The 7,132-nt window shown below is 36.6% G+C and overlaps 1 non-coding gene across 1 annotated transcript; it reads right to left on the reverse strand.

Annotated features, from left to right (window-relative positions):
- Positions 1–224: 224 nt before the first annotated feature.
- TRNAC-ACA lies at positions 225–296 on the reverse strand. The gene has a single exon. It is a non-coding gene; the product is annotated as a tRNA-Cys (tRNA).
- Positions 297–7,132: the final 6,836 nt, after the last annotated feature.

Genomic DNA, 7,132 nt, shown 5'->3' on the forward strand with positions numbered 1-7,132 from the left:
GACAGGGAGGCCTGGCGTACTGTGATTCATGGGGTCGCAAAGAGTCGGACAGGACTGAGCGACTGAACTGACTGACTGATCCTTAGTGAAAAGTGAAAGTGAAGTTGCTCAGTCGTGTCCAACTTTTGCGACCCCGTGGACTGTAGCCTACTAGGCTTCTCCATCCATGGGAGTTCCCAGGCAAGAATACTGGAGTGGTTTGCCATTTCCTTCTCCAGGAGATCTTCCCAACCCAGGGGTTGAACCCGGGTCTCCTGCATTGTAGGCAGGCGCTTTACCGTCTGAGCCACCAGGGAAATCATATTTATACTTACATATATAAAAATAGAAAATCAGGAGAGTTCCAGAAAATCATCTACTTCTGCTTTATTGACTATGCCAAAGCCTTTGACTGTGCGAATCCACAAACTGTGGAAAATTTTTAAAGAGGTGGGAATACCAGACCACCTTATCTACCTCCAGAGAAATCTATATGCAGATCAAGAAACAACAGTTAGAACTGGACATGGAACAACAGACCGGTTCCAAATCAGCAAAGTAGTACTTCAAGGCTGTATATTGTCTCCCTGCTTATTTAACTTATTTAACTTGTACACCATGTAAAATGCCAGGATGGATAAAGCACAAACTGGAATCAAGATTGCCAGGAGAAATATCAATAACTTCAGGTACGCAGATGACACCACTTTTATGGCAGAAAGCGAAGAAGAACTAAAAAGCCCCTTGATGAAAGAGAAACAGGAGAGTGAAAAATTTGGTTTAAACCTCAACTGTCAGAAAACTAAGATCATGGCATCTGGTCCCACCACTTCATGGCAAATAAACAGGGAAACAGTGGAAACAATGACAGACTATATTTGAGGGGGTGCCTCCAAAATCACTGCAGATGGTGACTGCAGCCATGAAATTAAAAGATGCTTGCTCCTTGGAGGAAAAGCTATGACCAACCTAGACAGCATATCAGAAAGCAGAGACATTACTTTGCCAACATAGGTCCATCTAGTCAAAGCTATGATTTTTCCAGTAGTAATGCAGGAATGTGAGAGTTGGATTATAAATAAAGCTGAGCTCTGAAGAATTGATGCTTTTGAACTGTGGTGTTGGAGAAGACTCTTGAGAGTATGTTGGACTGCAGGGAGATCCATCCAGTCCATCCTAAAGGAAATCAGTCCTGAATATTCATTGGAAGGACTGATGTTGAACCTGAAACTCCAATACTTTGGCCACCTAATGCGAAGAACTGACTCATTGGAAAAGACACTGATGCTAGGAAAGACTGAAGGCAGGAGGAGAAGGAAGGGGACGACAAAGGATGAGATGGTTGGATGTAATCACCGAAGTGATGGACATAAGTTTGAGCAAGCTCTGGGAGTTGGTGATGAACAGGGAAGGCTGGCATGATGTAGTCCATGGGCTTGCAGAGTCAGACACGACTGAGTGACTGCACTGAACTGAACTGAGTAAATATATCTGATGGAGATTAGAATAGATTTATTTACCATCATTTGATTCTTCATAATAAGTTATAACTTGTCAGAGGGATCAGACGGGGTGAAGGTGGGAGGGGGGTTCAGGATGGGGAACACATGTAAATCCATGGCTGATTCATTGTCAATGTTGGCAAAAACCACTATAATATTGTAAATTAATTAGCCTCCAACTAATAAAAATAAATGGAAAAAAAACATGATTATTAATTATGAGTTATCACTTATGGAAGATAAAAATTCATGTGCATATTTTCAAACTAAGGAATCTATCTTTAAAAAAAAAAAACTTTGGAAATACATACTGAAATATGAACCGCAGTTGGCATCATGTAATATTTTAAACCTTTGTAGCAGAACAGAAGGTATTTAAAATAACTGCAGAGAAAATTTGCAATTTCACAATAACAGAAGTTTCTTGAGTTGAAAGTTGAAAGCTTCAGACAAAACAACTCTCCTTCCATTTAGACAATGAGTTACCCTATTTTGTAATAGGCATTGTACCACTGGTTAATAAGATAAAAAAGATGCTGTGCCTCACTTTATAAAGCTCACTATAAAGTTAAAAAAAGGTAGAAAGTCATACAAATAAATAACCACAGTTGAGTGTGACCAGGTGCTATATATGCAGGCATAAATTGGATATTTACTTCATATTTGATTATCAAAATATGTCTATGGTAGACAAATGATATCTCTATTTTATTAGTGAGGAAACTGAAGGTCAGGAAGTGTTGCTTTTACACTGCTAAAAAGTCATCATTATCTGTTTCTCATGCAAGACTATCTGTCAAAACTAGTACTCCAACCACCAACCTATGTTTCAACTAGGGAATAAGAGAGTGTTTATGGCAGTTTGGTTTATAACTTACAAGCCCAAAAGAGGCCTACATGAATAAATAAATGCCATGAACCCACGCCTCTTCACCAAAAAAGAGTTGTAAACATGCTAATAGTGTAGATAACAGAAAGTTCCTATATGTACAGGTGTTTAAGCAGGACCACAAGTTAGTCTGAAGTATAAACTAATGGGGTGGAACAAGCTGAATAAAGAAGTTAGTCATGTGAAGAATCTTCCATGTTCAGTTCAGTTCAGTTAAGTTGCTCAGTCGTGTCTGACTCTTTGTGACCCCATGGACTGCAGCACGCCAGGCTTCCCTGTCCATCACCAACTCCCAGAGCTTAGTCAAACTCATGTCCGTGAGTCATGGTGATGCCATCCAACCATCTCAATCTCTGTCGCCCCCTTCTGCCCTCAATCTTTCCCAGCATCAGGGTCTTTTCCAATGAGTCAGCTCTTTGCATCAGGTGGCCAAAGTATTGGAGCTTCATCTTCAGTTTCAGTCCTTCCAATGAATATTCATGACTGGTTTCCTTTAGGGTGGACTGGTTGGATCTCCTCGCAGTCCAAAGGACTCTCAAGAGTCGTCTCCAACACCACAGTTCAAAAGCATCAATTCTTCGGCGCTCAGCTTTCTTTATAGTCCAACTCTCACATCCATACATGACTAACTGGAAAAATGAAAACTTTGACTAGACAGACCTTTGTTGGCAAAGTAATGTCTCTGCTTTTTAATATGATGTCTAGGTTGGTCATAACTTTCCTTCCAAGGAGCCAGCGTCTTTTAACTTCATGGCTGCAGTCACCATCTGCCATGTAATTAGCAGTAAAAGCACTGTAAGAGGAGAGCAGTATTTCCACGTGAAAAAAGGGACAGGGTTAGTCACTCGGTTGGGTCCGACTCTTTGTGACCCCGTGGGCTGTAGCCACCAATCTCCTCTGCCATAAGATTCTCCAGGCAAGAATACTGGAGTGGGCAGCCATTCCCTTTGGCAGGGGATCTTCCCAATCTAGGATTCGAACTGGGGTCTCCTGCATTGTAGGCAGATTCTTTACTATCTGAGCCACCTGGGGTTTCCACATATATTAGACAAATTGCCAACTTGTATGCTATTCAAAAAACAAAATGTGCCTAATGCAGAACAGAAGGGATATCCTAGAGGGTTGTGTATAACTACTTTACACTATTAAAAGGAAGGAAGGCTTCATTTGTGACTAACTGTTTACTGATATTCTTTTACTCATTAGCAGTTTTGCTACTGGCAAGATCTATTTTCCTGTTGGTCTCACTTGATTAACCAGGTAGTCTAAGGAGCACAGAGGACAGAGCATCAGCTTTGCCTGAAGCAGAGCTACAGTCAGTTCATAGAAGAGATGACTGCTGAGCTAGTTTGGGGGAACCCAAGAGCAGTTTGCCAGTTAAGGCTGTAGGTGTGAAGTGAAGATGGCTGAGGGAAATCATGGCAAGCAATTCTTTATTATTTGCAATAAAAATATTTAATACAATTTTTAATAACACATTTAAAAGTCTTTTTCCTTCAAAATATAAAAAGAGGTTTGAAATTGATAAAGGTGGGCTGTTTCCTCTGATTGAGCTATTCATCCATGAAAACATTCTGTACAAATGATCAAAGGCTAACTATAAAAAAAAATCAAATTAATGGGTGATCTCAAGAGCAATTACCATACCACCATTGCAATTATTTGTATAACCAATATTAATTACTAGGCATTATCCTAAGCACTTAACATTGATCATCTTACTTAATCATAGGAATACCTCTGTACATTTGTGCAGCATATATTTCATATCACAGATGAAATAAAAAGTCATTTAATACAATCTACTATCCACCAAAGGTAAAAACGCTATCAAAGTAACAGAAGAAAACATTTTTTTCAAACAGATAAAGTCTAGCTACAAAACAAGCCTATAGGTAATATCTTAATAGTGAAATATGAAAGCAATTGCCTTTAAAATTACAATTAGGGGAAGAATACTGCTCTTGTTAATCCTATTCAGCTTTTGCAAGACGTTCTAGTCAGCTACTTTAAGTAAACATATATTTTAAAAATCATAAATAAATAAAACAAAACTGCAAATATAAGAAATAAAATTCTCATTATTTGTAATTAATATGATTAATGACATAAAACCCTGTAAATAATCCAAAGAAAAATTGTTAAAAATGAGTATTTAGCAATGTTGCAAGATTTAAGGTCAATTTACTAGGTAGTTGCCAGATGTAAGATCAACTGCATTTCTGCATATCAACATACAGTCATATATTATAATTTCAGAAAGAGATGATTCAAACAGAATCACAAATAATAAAGTACCAGGAACAAAAGCAAAACTATTATTTGTAGTTAAGACTTGTATATAACTAATGAGAAATTTCACTGATAACACATTAAAGGACAGAAAAATAAATAGAAAAATATTTCTACAAATTGTCTCAAAATTGAAAGTTTCCTTCAATGAGCCATTAAAAAATAATTTCCAGTAGATGAAAGCAAGGTTTCTTAATAGCAGCACTGTCGACATTTTGGGTCAAATATCTCTCTCTAGTGGGGAGTTGCTTTGTGCATTTTTGAATGTTTAGTAATATCTCTGGCCTCCATCCAATAGATGGCAGTAGAACTCCTCATTTTATTGTTATAATCAAATTGACCCAGACACTTACAAATGTCTCCTGGGGAGCAAAATGACCCCCAGTTGAGAACCACTGGATTAAATATATAAATATGAATTACAATTTTTAAAATATAAATACAGAAGATTTCTTTGAGATGTTGAGATAAGAAAAGATTTCTTCAAAAGAAACAAAAATATATAACAAGGAAAACTGATGATAAATTAAGAAATTAAATTTGTTAGCATACCATAAAGAAGCTAAAAGCTAGGTGAAGATTGTATATTTGCAACATATCTGAAGGAAAATATTATCTTGAGTGCATAAAAGCATTAACAAAAAGAGTCAAATAAAAAATAAAACCAATAAGCTATTAGGAAAATGCAATTTAAAATCATAATTAGATCAAAATTTATATTCTTCATACTCTCACTCTGATATTCAGAAATGGAAAAAACCTGCCAATATTAACAATTGGTGGAAAAGTTCAACAATTGAAACACTCAACTTTGCTAATGGTAGTGTAAATTGCAGCAACTTTCATAGTATTTTGTAGTAATATTGAATACTTGAAAAACTCTATAACCCAAAATGTCATTTCCAGCTCTATACTATTGAGGAATAATTTCATCTCAGGATGGACATAACAGCAGTTTATAATATGTAAAATTTTAAATAACACAAATATGAAATGAATGAAACATCAGAACTTGAATTAAAAATCTTTAGTAAAATCAGGCAAAAAATAATAATCTATGTGAAACTGAAAATTAGTGAACTTACATAACAATCTGGACATACTTCACAAACAGAATAAAAAGAGTAAATCACAAAAGATTAGTATATATATCACTAGATACAGTGATAAAATGGTTCTAGTCACATAAATTTCAAAATGTATAATAAATCATGTGATTAAATGATATATTAAAATGCACACATAAATGTTAATACTGCAAAGAATAAATAAGTGTAAAATTTAGACTTGCAGTTATCTTAGGAAAGAGAATTTAAAATATTGTGCTTAAGCCAGAATTTAGTAAATGTGTGCTTGCTTTTTAATAATTTTTTAGACCCACACATAAATTATAGACAACTTTTTGTAATATGACTCTTTCATCATAAAAATAACACTAAAAAAGATGTTCTTGTTCAATCGCTAAGTTGTGTCCAACTCTTTGAGACCCCATGAACTGCAGCACACCAGGCTTCCCTGTCCTTCACTATGTCCAGGGTTTTGCTCAAACTCGCATCATTGATTTGGTGATGCCATCCAACCATTTCATCCTCTGTCGCCTGTCAGGAAGCATTTAACTTCCTGTGTGCTGTTTTGGATCTGTCAGGAGCCTTCTGGCCCTTATTAATTCCTGTGAATATTCAGGAATCAAGAGGAGAGGCTCGCCTTTCCAGGGGCTGAGGAATCCAGGTATTTCTCATTACGGTGATAAGCACCCTCTTCCTTTTTATGAGCCATAGGGTAAAAGGTGATTGTTTGCAACTCTCTCTTTTATAGGGATCGTCTTATGTTTTGCAAGTCTGGAATTTTAATCTTTATCTTTGCTGAGAATAACCACTTTGTAAGACAGTATATATGCACCCGCCATGTTGATTAAAACACCTTTGCTCCCGTGTTCTCTGTCTCTCTCTCTCTCTCTCTCTCTCTCTCTCTATTGGCTTTCCACGTAAAGCAGTGGATATCAGCCTCTTTCTCTCTCTTACTTTCTTTTCTTCGATTCAGGACCACCAGGTTCCGGTCCATTAAAGGACCAACAGTCGCCCCCTTCTCCTGCCCTCAATCTTTCCTAGCATCAGGGTCTTTTCCAGTGATTCAGCTTTTTGCCAAAGTATTAGAGCTTCAGCTTCAGCACTGGTTTGATATCCTTGCAGTCCAAGGGACTCTGAAGAGTTTTCTCCAGCACCACGGTTCAAAAGCATCAATTCTTTGGTGCTCAGCCTTCTTTATGGTGTTCATATATCTGTCACACTCATAAGTTTTCACCAACCAAGCAAAGATAAATATTGAATTTATTACAGTTCTCCTTGTGTGTTAATTTGATGCATATATTTAATATAAAATACTGTAATAGCATTAAATTACTGGTAATTCTCAAGTGCCAGTCAAATTAGATATAAATTTTTAGTTAAGCATTTAAGCTAACTCTTTTATT

The sequence above is a fragment of the Cervus canadensis genome, chromosome 33, assembly GCF_019320065.1.
Source record: "Cervus canadensis isolate Bull #8, Minnesota chromosome 33, ASM1932006v1, whole genome shotgun sequence".
NCBI lineage: Eukaryota > Metazoa > Chordata > Mammalia > Artiodactyla > Cervidae > Cervus > Cervus canadensis.